This window comes from Oncorhynchus masou, chromosome 31 (assembly GCF_036934945.1).
Source record: "Oncorhynchus masou masou isolate Uvic2021 chromosome 31, UVic_Omas_1.1, whole genome shotgun sequence".
Lineage (NCBI taxonomy): Eukaryota > Metazoa > Chordata > Actinopteri > Salmoniformes > Salmonidae > Oncorhynchus > Oncorhynchus masou.
Genome location: NC_088242.1, coordinates 55,246,043 through 55,258,221, shown reverse-complemented (window position 1 = coordinate 55,258,221; position 12,179 = coordinate 55,246,043). Strand labels below are relative to the sequence as shown.

At 41.6% G+C, this 12,179-nt stretch overlaps 1 long non-coding RNA gene across 1 annotated transcript; it reads left to right on the top strand.

Annotated features, from left to right (window-relative positions):
* Positions 1–1,826: 1,826 nt before the first annotated feature.
* On the top strand, positions 1,827–11,869 carry LOC135525237 (uncharacterized). Its single transcript, XR_010453096.1, has 3 exons — positions 1,827–2,069; positions 11,267–11,362; positions 11,637–11,869. It is a non-coding gene; the product is annotated as an uncharacterized LOC135525237 (long non-coding RNA).
* Positions 11,870–12,179: the final 310 nt, after the last annotated feature.

Here is a 12,179-nt window from a genome sequence, read left to right as displayed (position 1 = left end):
TGTGTGAACGCGCATGTTTTGTGAAGGATTCAAACCCCTTTAATTTGTAACAGGGGCCATTGTCAGATATTAAAGTCTCTACAATGCCATGCCTGGCAAAGGCTGCTTTCAGCTTGTGGATCACAGGTCTAGGTGTTCTGCTGTGAAGCTTGCCAAGGTCGAAGTATCTGCTGTAGTAGTCCACTGTTACGATGTAGTCCTTGTTGTTCCAGGTGAACCGATCGGTTTCCATGACCTGCCACGGTCAGTCTGGGATACAATGAGGTAACATTGGCTCTTTGGTGTTTGAGGGCGTCGTTCAAGACAGGTGGGGCATTTACTAACAATGTCCTCTATTTGTTTGCACACACATGGGCCAAAACAAAATGCCCCGTGCTCTCTGTCTGCACTTTTCCATGCCCATGTGTCCAGCATGGATCTTTGTCAAAACCTCTTCTCTGAGACTGGCAGGAATGATGATTTTCTCTCCTTTGACAATGATTCCGTTGATCTGTGATGGTTTATCACGATGGTTCCAGAACTCTGAGACGCTCTGAGGGCATTTTCTCCTCTCCTCAAGCCATCCATCTTGTATGACTTTCCTCAGCTGTGTGAGTTATGTGTCATTTTATGTTTCTGCTCTGATCTCCTTCAGTTTTGTGTCACTAACTGGTAAGTTGTTGTACACAGTGTGCACCTGCATGTCCATGCCTTCACTGAGGCTGCTGTCCTTGTCGGTAAGAAACTTCCTGGAGAGTGTGTCTGCGACAGAGATGTCTTTGCCTGGACGGTGAATGATTGTGAAGTCGTATTTTTGTCGTTGAAGGATCATTCTCTGTAGCCTTGGCGGGGCTGCGGCTAGCGGTTTCCTCATAATTGACTCGAGGGGCTTGTGGTCGGATTCCACAATGACTTGTCATCTATGGACGTAATGATGGAAATGCTTACATCCGAACAGAATGGCGAACTGCTCCTTTTTGATTTGAGCGTAGTTGATTTCACAGTTTTGATTTGTAAGCGTAGCCGATGGGCTATCCTTCGTGCTGTAGCACTACACCGAGTCCATACTTCGACGCGTCCACTTGGAGTCTGAGCTCTTTGTTGGGGTCTTAGTAGGCAAGGATTGGTCCTGGTCTCTCGTGATCAAGACTTTCACATTCTGGAAAGAAATGTCATGTTGCTTGTCCCAGAGGCATTGGCGAGGCTGGGTGCAAACTTGGCTAAGTAGTTGACCATGCCAAGCACTGTTTCCTGTAGCGTCCAAACAGTGTGTTGAACGTTGTGACCTTAGATGACTCTTCTGTGAGCTTGATAGCACAGTAGCCTGATCTGGCGTCCATGACACTGAAGTAGCGTGCTCCCGCTAGCTTGTGTGTGGTGCTATCTAGCGTCGGTAAGGGGTATTTGGGGCGTTTGATAGCCTTGTTCAAGTCCCTTGGGTCGAGACATACTCTGAGCTTGTCTGTGCATGGTTTCTCCACCACCACTAACGCAATTTACCCAATCTGTCGGTTCTGTAACCTTGGTGACAATGTCAGATTGCTCCATGCTCTATGACTCTTTCTTCAGACGGGCGCGGAGAGCAAGGGGGATCTTTCTTGGTGGGTAGACCACTGGGGTTGCGTCTGGGTCAAGGTGAATGGTACATTCTCCTGGGAATAGTCCTATTCCTGTAAAAACATCAGCGCTGTCCAGCATTAGCGCAGAGCCAACATTCAAAAGTCTCTCTCTCACTCGCGGTGAGTGTATTCCAAATACAATACGGTCCCTAACCATCGCGTCCTTGTTTGCATAATCAGTCTTTCACAAGCAGACGCAGCTCTGTCACAGACTGTTCAAACGATTCGCTAGCTCCCTGTACTTCCTCATGGAATTTGTACCTAACGGACATCGTATTGGTCTTTGGCACAAGCATATGCTTCAAACCGATCGTAGTATGTTTTCAGTAAAGGACCATGTGGCGTAAATGTCTCTCCCTTTTTCACTGATCCACAGGAGCAAGTAGCTGCATTTTTTCTCTTCTCTTCTGTCCTTCAGAGGACCTGTGGACATTAGCTCCACATGCTGTTTGTACTTACGCCATGCACCGGGTAAGTTTGTAGACCCCAAGTCCATTCGAGGTGAAGTAACTCCAGCAAAAATCCATATTTTAGTCCTTTTTACTCTGACACCTTGCCTTGTTTTGCACACAGGCACTTCATGTTTTTGATTTAACCAACCAGGAAGACCAGATGTGCTGTGTCTTGTGTCTCGTTTTGCACTCTTTGTACAAAATAATGAAATGCAGGACGACAGGATCTTTGTAAACGTAGCTCTTTATTAGTTAGCTATAACTGGCATGTTCATGTGTCTCCGGCCAGGATCAACTGGAAGAAATGGCCTCACGGCCTGGGTGGTCTTAACCAATAATATCGCAGTATGATACGGCGGTAGAATGCAACCAATTACAATTCAGAATGTTGACACATATCAATATTATATGTTGAATTTAGACGATCACTGAACTGATCAATTAGCTAAGTAGCTCAGTGTGGTGCCGAGTTGGGACAAAATCCTGCACGGCTTGCAGCACTCCAGGAACAGGATTGCTTACTCCTGGTTTATGCACCCAATTTGTCTGAACCCTATGTCTCTATGCAAATTGGTGATTTTTACCTTGATTCTGTCTTCGAAAAGACCAAAGAAGTGACACACACAGTCTCCTGGGAGAACTGTTTGAATTAATGTAATTCTCTAAATCCTATTCCACCCCTGTTGGACAAGACTCAACACTCCCAACATTTAACAATAGACTTTTATTTTGAAAACTGTAAGCAAAGATACTGCGTAACCATAGCGAAGGACGATTTTGATTAAAAGTCCAACTTTGTTTGTTTCAACCTGAGCTCTCGACCTCACCATACACACGGTGCCTTCAGAAAGTAGTCACGCCCCTTGACTTTTTCCACATTTTGTTTTGTTACAGACTGAATTTAAAATGGACATTTAGTGTTTTTGTCACTGGTCTACACACAATACCCCATAATGTCAGTGGAATATATACATATTTATTTTTTAAATTATATATTAAAAAAAAAGATGACATGTCTTGGGTCAATAAGTATTAAACCCCTTTGTTATGACAAGACTAAATAAGTTCAGGAGTAAAAATGTGCTTAACAAGTCACATAATACGTTTATAACACTCTGTGTGCAATAATAGTGTTCATCTCTGTACCCCACACATACAAGTATCTGTAAGGTCCCTCAGTTGAGCAGTGAATTCCAAACACAGATTCAACCACAAAGACCAGGGAGGTTTTCCAATGCCTTCTAAAGAAGGGCACCTATTGGTAGATTGGTAAGAAATGTAAAAAGCAGACATTGAATATCCCTTTGAGCATGGTGAAGTTATTACTTACACTCTGGATGGTGTATCAATACACCCGGTCACTACAAAGATACAAGCGTCCTTCCTAACTCAGTTGCCTGGAGAGGAAAGCAACTGCTCATGGATTTCTCCATGAGGCCAATGGTGACTTTAAAACATTTCCAGAGTTTAATGGCTGAGACGGGAGAAAACTGAGGATGGATCGACAACAGTAGTTTCTCCACAATACTAACCTAATTGACAGAGTGAAATGAAGGAAACCTGTACAGAATCAAAATATTCCAAAACGTGTATCCTGTTTGCAAACAAGGCACTAAAATTATACTGCCCTAAAATGTGGCAAAGCATGAATTACATTTTGAATGAATGAGCTACATTTTATTTTTGTGTCAAATCGCCAATTGGCACACCATCGCTTATGGGATTAATTGACAAATAAACAAACATTACAATAATTCACTGTGGATATTAAATTATAATTCTTCTTCCAGTGTTCTCTGCAATGCACATTGCATAAATAGTGAAAAAATGTCATGTAAAAATCAATACACAATAGTAAATAAGGTTATACAAAAAAATTTTATATCCCTAGAGCAGTAAAATAATATACATACATACATAACATACATAATAAATACAGAAAAAAAGAAACCGAATTAATTTAAACCCAGTCTGGCACAAAGAGAAGATTCATATGGGAGACAAGCCTATACACAATCTATATATACACATGCCATTTACCACAAAGAGAAGATTCATATGGGAGACAAGCCTATACACAATCTATATACACACATGCCATTTACCACATAGAAGATTCATATGGGAGACAAGCCTATACACAATCTATATATACACATGCCATTTACCACATAGAAGATTCATATGGGAGACAAGCCTATACACAATCTATATACACACATGCCATTTACCACATAGAAGATTCATATGGGAGACAAGCCTATACACAATCTATATACACACATGCCATTTACCACATAGAAGATTAATATGGGAGACAAGCCTATACACAATCTATATACACACATGCCATTTACCACATAGAAGATTCATATGGGAGACAAGCCTATACACAATCTATATACACACATGCCATTTACCACATAGAAGATTCATATGGGAGACAAGCCTATACACAATCTATTACACATTTACCACATAGAAGATTCATGGGAGACAAGCCTATACACAATCTATATACACACATGCCATTTACCACATAGAAGATTCATATGGGAGACAAGCCTATACACAATCTATATACACACATGCCATTTACCACATAGAAGATTCATATGGGAGACAAGCCTATACACAATCTATATACACACATGCCATTTACCACATAGAAGATTCATATGGGAGACAAGCCTATACACCATCTATAGACACACATGCCATTTACCACAAAGAAGATTCATAATGGAGACAAGCCTATACACCATCTATAGACACACATGCCATTTACCACATAGAAGATTCATATGGGAGACAAGCCTATACACAATCTATATATACACATGCCATTTACCACATAGAAGATTCATATGGGAGACAAGTCTATACACAATCTATATACACACATGCCATTTACCACATAGAAGATTCATATGGGAGACAAGCCTATACACAATCTATATACACACATGCCATTTACCACATAGAAGATTAATATGGGAGACAAGCCTATACACAATCTATATACACACATGCCATTTACCACATAGAAGATTCATATGGGAGACAAGCCTATACACAATCTATATATACACATGCCATTTACCACAAAGAGAAGATTCATATGGGAGACAAGTCTATACACAATCTATATACACACATGCCATTTACCACATAGAAGATTCATATGGGAGACAAGCCTATACACAATCTATATACACACATGCCATTTACCACATAGAAGTTAAAATTTGTATTTTAGGTAGCCCTTTTTCTTTTATTCCAGGCTTTATCTAAATATTCTGCAAACGGAAATACACAATGGACGAAAAGACATTTCAGTTACTCATCTCTCAGCCACAGAATGCCAGGGTATATCTGGTGTTCTTTCTGGAATAAGGGCAAGCATATATTGTGGTAGAAAGGGCAATAGAGGATAAAATGAGTTTCATTCTCTATTTCTTCGAGGTCACAATAGTTACATAGGCTTTTCTCTTCCATTTCACCACAATACTGACCTGTTTCAATACGCAGAGGCAATATCGCTGATCTTACCTGTGCACATAGCGATCTCTTGCTTTTAGGTAGGTTATACATAACATATCTCTCACACACAAATTCACCCTTAATCAAACAAAAGGCTCTCAATTTGGGTTTATGATTAATCTCCTCCACCCATTTCTTTTCATATTGCATCAACAGTTTTTTAATCATATCTATGTCTCCCTTAATTTGGTTTTCGTACAGATGTTCACAGTCAGACTGTTGAAAAATGTCAGACATTTCAATTGCCCAGGCTCCACCTATGGGTCTCATTGAATAACTTGACTAGCTATTCTGGCATTTGGTATGTCCAACAGTCTATTCCAAAGTCTCACCATACATGCCTTCCATTTCACCTCACAGGGTTCCCAGCCCATGTCCCCAGTTATTGCAGGTATAGGTGCAAACGTGTAGACACCTAAAAAGTAACGTACTGCTCTGTTATGGACATAGTACCTGGTTGTGCAAAGCGTGTGCAAAGCTGTCATCAAGGCAAGGGGTTGCTATTTGAAGAATCTCAAATATAAAATATATTTGGATTTGTTTAACACTTTTTTGGTTACTACATTATTCCACGTGTGTTATTTCATAGGTTTGATGTCTTCATTATTATTTTACATTGTAGAAAATAGTAAAAATAAAGAACAACAAATGAGAATAGGTGTTCTAAAACTTTTGACCAGTAGTGTATGTAAATAGCATCTGCTTCTGTATATAGGTGTACTTGACTTAACAAATTACTATAGGGGGAGGATGCATCTCTACCCCATGTGGACTGTTCAGGTGGCAAATTGCATAAAAACAAAACAATATTCTGGCTCCCTATGTTCAAAGCACAAACCAATAATTTCTACTATGGCTTTATTGATAATTTCAATTTTATTTGCATTCATCATACCAAACTTTACACATATTCCCATTCCCGCAGAGCCTCTGGGGGCTTTCACATTAGTTTTTATGTTGAGTCCATGCCATTACATACCCTTCAATATCAATAGTTTCTTGCAGATGCAAATGCTTTTCATTTATTGAGATATTGTCTGGGTTTAAGTATTTTAGTATCGTTATTCGTAATTTATTGTTTAAGGTAGTCCATCCGTTAACATTTCAATGGGGATTTGAAATCGAATCTCGTAGGGGATGGGAAGCCCCTCAGTATGTAGTAGGTCCGTCCACCCCATGTCCTTGTCCACATTGTCTTTCTGGATGATCTCGTTTCATCATCCGCTTCCCATGATGCAATAGTCCTTTCCTCCTGGTATTTCCCTCAGCAGCTTCTTGAAGTTCAGGCGATCGGTGTGGGACTTGGCTGATCGAAGGAAGACTTTGTCATAATCAGGATGGCCTCGCAGCTTCTTTTTGTTTCATAACAGAGCCACTTTTTCCTTCACGGACCGTCACGCCACCTTCACAACCCCGGGACCTTTACCTCTGTCCCTCAAGCTCTCAACTGCAATCACCTCTGTTTTCGTCCATCTTCTTTTTTATTTTTTGTACCTAGACTCCTTATCTCCGTCATGAGATTAGCCATGCTATTGGCACTTTCTTTGATAAATTCGGCTCCATGCTATTGGCAATTTCTTTCTTTGATAAATTCGGCTCCATGCTTTTCTCACCACTGCGTAGATTTCTACCAGAGTCCATATCTTTTAAGCTTTTCTGTTATTGCCTTTCAAGGTAGATAGGCAGCTAAATGTATAGCTTGGCTCGTCAGATTACTCTCCAAACATTCCCCGACATGACTGTCAATTGACTGTCTGTCACCCTCACGCGATTCAGACTTGCCTCCATTTACGGGCCAGTCTCTTTAAAAAGTTTTGAAAGAGTTTGGTTCCATACAGAAGCAGCAGCGTTTTTAACTTATGTTTGGGGCAAATCCAATAAAACACATTACTGAGTACCACTCTCCATATTTTCAAACATAGTGGTGGCTATGCTTGTAATCATTAAGGACTGGGGAGTTTTTCAGGATAAAAAAATAAACGGAATGGAGTTAAGTACAGGCAAAATACTAGAGGAGGTTCAGTCTGCTCTCCACCAGACACTGGAAGATGAATTCACCTTTCAGCAGGACAACCTAAAACACAAGGCCAAATCTACACTGGAGTTGCTTACCAAGAAGAAAGTGAACGTTCCTGAGTGGCCGAGTTAGTTTTTTCTGCTTGAAAATCTAAGACCTGAAAATGGTCATCCTACAATGATCAACAACTAATTTGAAAGAGTTGAAGAACTCTGAAAATAATAATGGGCAAATGTTGCACAATCCAGGCGTGGAAAGCTCTTAGAGATGTACCCATAAAGATTTACAGCTGTAATCGCTGCCAAAGGGGATTCTAACATACACTACATTACCAAAAGTATGTTGACACCTGCTAGTTGAACATCTCATTCCAAAATCATGGGCATTAATATGGAGTTGGTCCCACCTTTGCTGCTATAACAGCCTCCACTCTTCTGCGAAAGCTATCCACCTGATGTTGCAACATTTCTGCGGGGACTTGCTTCCATTCAGCAAGAAGAGCATTCGTGAGGTCGGGCACTGATGTAGGGCGGTTCGGCCTGGCTCACAGTCGGCATTCCAATTCATCCCAAAGGTGTTCGATGGGATTGAGGTTAGAGCTCTGTGCAGGCCAGTCAAGTTCTTCCACACTCTTCCCGACACAGCATTTCTGTACCGACCTCGCTTTGTGTACGGGGGCATTGCCAAGCTGAAACAGGAAAGGGCCTTCCCCAAACTGTTGCCACAAAGTTGGAAGCACAGAATTGTCTAGAATGTAATTGTATGCTGTAGCGTTAAGATTTCCCTTCACTGGAACTTAGGGGTCTAGCCAGAACCATGAAAAACAGCCCCAGACCACTATACCTCCTCCATCAAACTTTACAGTTGTCACTATGCATTGGGGCAGATAGTGTTTTCCTGTCATCCGTCAAATCCAGATTGGTCCGTCTGACTGCCTGATCACTCCAGAGAACGCGTTTCCATTACTCCAGAGCCCAATGGCGGCGAGCTTTACACTACTCCAGCCAACTCTTGGCATTGCGCATGGTGATCTTAGGCTTGTATGCGTCTGAAGCTCCCGATGAACAGTTCTTGTGCTGACATTGCTTCCAGAGCCAGTTTGGAACTCAGTAGTGAGTGTTGAAACCGATCGCATTTGTTGAGCTTGTGTGGCCTACCACTTTGCGGCTGAGACGTTGTTGCTCCTAGACATTTCCACTTCACAATAACAGCACTTTCAGCTGACCAGGGCAGGTTAGCAGGGCAGACATTTGACGAACTAAGTTGTTGGAAAGGTGGCATCCTATGACGGTGCCACGTTGAAAATCACTGAGCTCTTCAGTAAGGTCATTCCACTGCCAGTGTTTGTCAATGTAGACTGCATGACTGTGTGCTTTGTTTTATACACCTGTCTGCAACGGTGTGGCTGAAATAGCTGAATCCACTAATTTGAAGGGGTATCGACATACTTTTTGTATGTATAGTGTATATTGTCTCGGGGTTGAATACTTATCTAATCAAGATATATTAGTGTTTTATTTTTCATAATTGTTTTTACAAATGTTATTATTTTGAGTAGTACACAATTAAATCCATTTTAAATGCACTTTGCAACACAACAAAAATGTGGAAAAAGACAAGGGGTGTGAATACTTTCTGAAGGCACTGTAGAGAGATAGGTGAGTCTCTGCAGACAGACACGCAGCAGTAGTTGTCTAACTCTTGTTTACCAGAGCTGCAAGGGAGTGTCAGTAGGAGGAAACTGTCGGTAATGAACAGAGTCAGTTACACATCCATTACTGTCTCTGTGTGAGCGAGAAAACAACCTCTGTGGGCCCTCTACCTCATTTACACTGCTTTATAATTGCTTGGTCTACACAGATTTGTACATCTACAGTATCATGTACATTTGTGGGGGGACATAAGTACTCTGACTGAATTTACAGTTTTTTTACCCAACTATTGTAAATGTATCATATTCACAGTCCAATCAACAAATAACAGCATTTTGCATCAATTACACAGACAGGATGATCTTCATAATACTCATGTTTATATTATATTATCCAATAGATTGACTTTTTGGCATTCCTTTCTGAAACTATACCAATGGACATATTGTTTACCCGTGGCCTGTTTTTATCTACAGTGCCCTAGGACTGTATGTATTAAGCATCTCGGAGTAAGAGAGCTGATTTAGGATCGGTTTTGCCTTTTAGATCACAATTAATAAGATTACATGGACAGGGGGGACTTGCCCCTCATCTGCATATGGTCATGAGAGGTTTAAATGCTGTTTTGCATCAAGCAGCCCCAAAATGGCAATCAAAGCAGACACAGCACACCCTTATTCATTCAGATTGGATTGGCAGGGCTGGCAGATGGTAACTGTGCATCTGCAGCGAGAGGGAGAGAACCTGAATACAGAATGAGACATTTTAAAATCGGTGGATCCTGTGTCATTCATTCTGAAGAGGTATTACAGGCTGTTGATTTGCCTTCAGAAAGAATAGAGGAGCTGCTGACCTTTCTCTCAGTCACTCCCTCTCTGCCCGCCCTCCTCTCAAAAGCACAATTCCCTCTCCTCCACTGCATGTTATCTCAGATAATTACCTGCCGCCTTTCTCCAGAGTCCCTGGGGGCCTCTCTCTCCCTCCCTCTCACTCAGCCGCTCCATTGTGGAAGGGAATGGAGGAGGAAAAGAGGAAAGTAAAAAGAAGAGTGGAGGGGGAGTTTTCAGCCCATCTTCCTGCTAGCCAACAAGCTATTTCTTAATGAGGCTCTCAGGTATTGGTGGTGGAGGCTCCCCTCCCAGTTGAGAGCCTCCGTACACAAGAGTGTAACAGTGATGAGCATTGTGGGAAAACACGGGGCCAATAGCCAGAGACCGCACCACCTCCCGCCCATCACACTGTGGAGATGAGTTTTAATGACACCCCACAGGTACTTCTTTAGAAAAAACGTCAGTTAGAGGAGCTGAGGAGCAAGTCGCTCCTGTGTCCTTCACTCCTGTTCACTCACTGACAGTTTGAGATACGACTCAAAACCATTAGTGCTGCTGGCCTACAGTATGAGCCAGCTGAACTGCCTCTCGCCTAGTTTCTAGGCTACTGTGTGTGTGTGTGTGTGTGTGTGTGTGTGTGTGTGTGTGTGTGTGTGTGTGTGTGTGTGTGTGTGTGTGTGTGTGTGTGTGTGTGTGTGGGATTTAGGGAATACACTGTCATATTATTTGCTATTTTGCATGTTATGAATGGATTTATATGTAAATAAATGAATTATTGGGACCATATCAAATGATCTCCTGACTTTGCAAGTCAGATATGTTCAAAATCTAGTGTCTTGCACAGTGAGCTCAAAAAGTATTGGGGCAGTGACACATGTTTGTGTTGTTTTGGCTCTGTATTCCAACACTTTGGATTTGAAATTCTACAATATATATGAGGTTAAAGTGCACACTGTCAGCTTTAATTTGAGATGTTCATCCATATCAGGTGAAAATACCCTCAAATTAAAGCTGACAGTCTGCACTTTAACCTCATAGTCATTGTATAATTTCAAAGTGTTGGAGTACAGAGCCAAAACAACTGCAAACAATTGTCACTGTCCCAATACTTTTGGGGCTCACTGTATGTCTAAGTATCGATATACAGAAATTATCTTCTTCCCCATTTGATCAGATGCCAGAACTAACATCAGGGACTACCATGGGAAGCTTGCAGCTCATTACTGGAGTGGCAATGCTGATGTGTTCAACAAACCAGGCTCGCAGTCATGTAAGTGCTTTTACTGTGTGGCCTTCCTGTGGTTTCCTCTTGTAGCTAAAGGGAACACCACATCCACCACAACAGTTAGTCAATCCATGTAGTAGGCATAGTAGGTGGTGTTGTTTCAGCCGTCTCATCCACTAATGGTGTAGTTTGGTATAGTTTGAGTAGAGCTGTTGTAATTAATGGGTTGCATGTTTCCTTTCATGTGTCCTCTCGCTTTCTTTAGACCATGGCATGCCGATACTGATGAAACATGCCTTTTTGGTCCTCCCCCTCTCAGGTGGGAAATGGTCATCAAAAGGAGGAAGAAAGGCCCAGCGCTACACCAACCTACCCTCTCTGCTCCTCTCTCGCTCGCGGAGCCAGGGGAACCTCAACAACCTGGAGTTTGGGACTGCGCCTCAGACCCCACGGCCCCCCCGCTCCCCATCCAGTATAGACTTCCACAGCTTCCAATCCCCACAGCTCTATGGAGATCATTTCTGATTAAAGATAGATAATAATAGTTTTATTTTGCCTCCCAAATGGCACCCTATTCTCTATATAGTATATATATATATATGCACTATATAGGGAATAGGGTGCCATTTGGGAGGCAAAATAAAACAATTATTATCTATCTTTAATCAGAAATGATCTCCATAAGCTATATATATACACACACACATACACACACACACACAAAAGGAGTGAACCATGTAGGGAATAGGGTGCCATTTGGGACGTAATCTTATTTTTCTATTACGATCATGGCTATAAAGTATGATTGGTCACTTCAGAGAAGCACAAAAGGATTTGATTGATTGAAAGTTAAAGAAAGTTG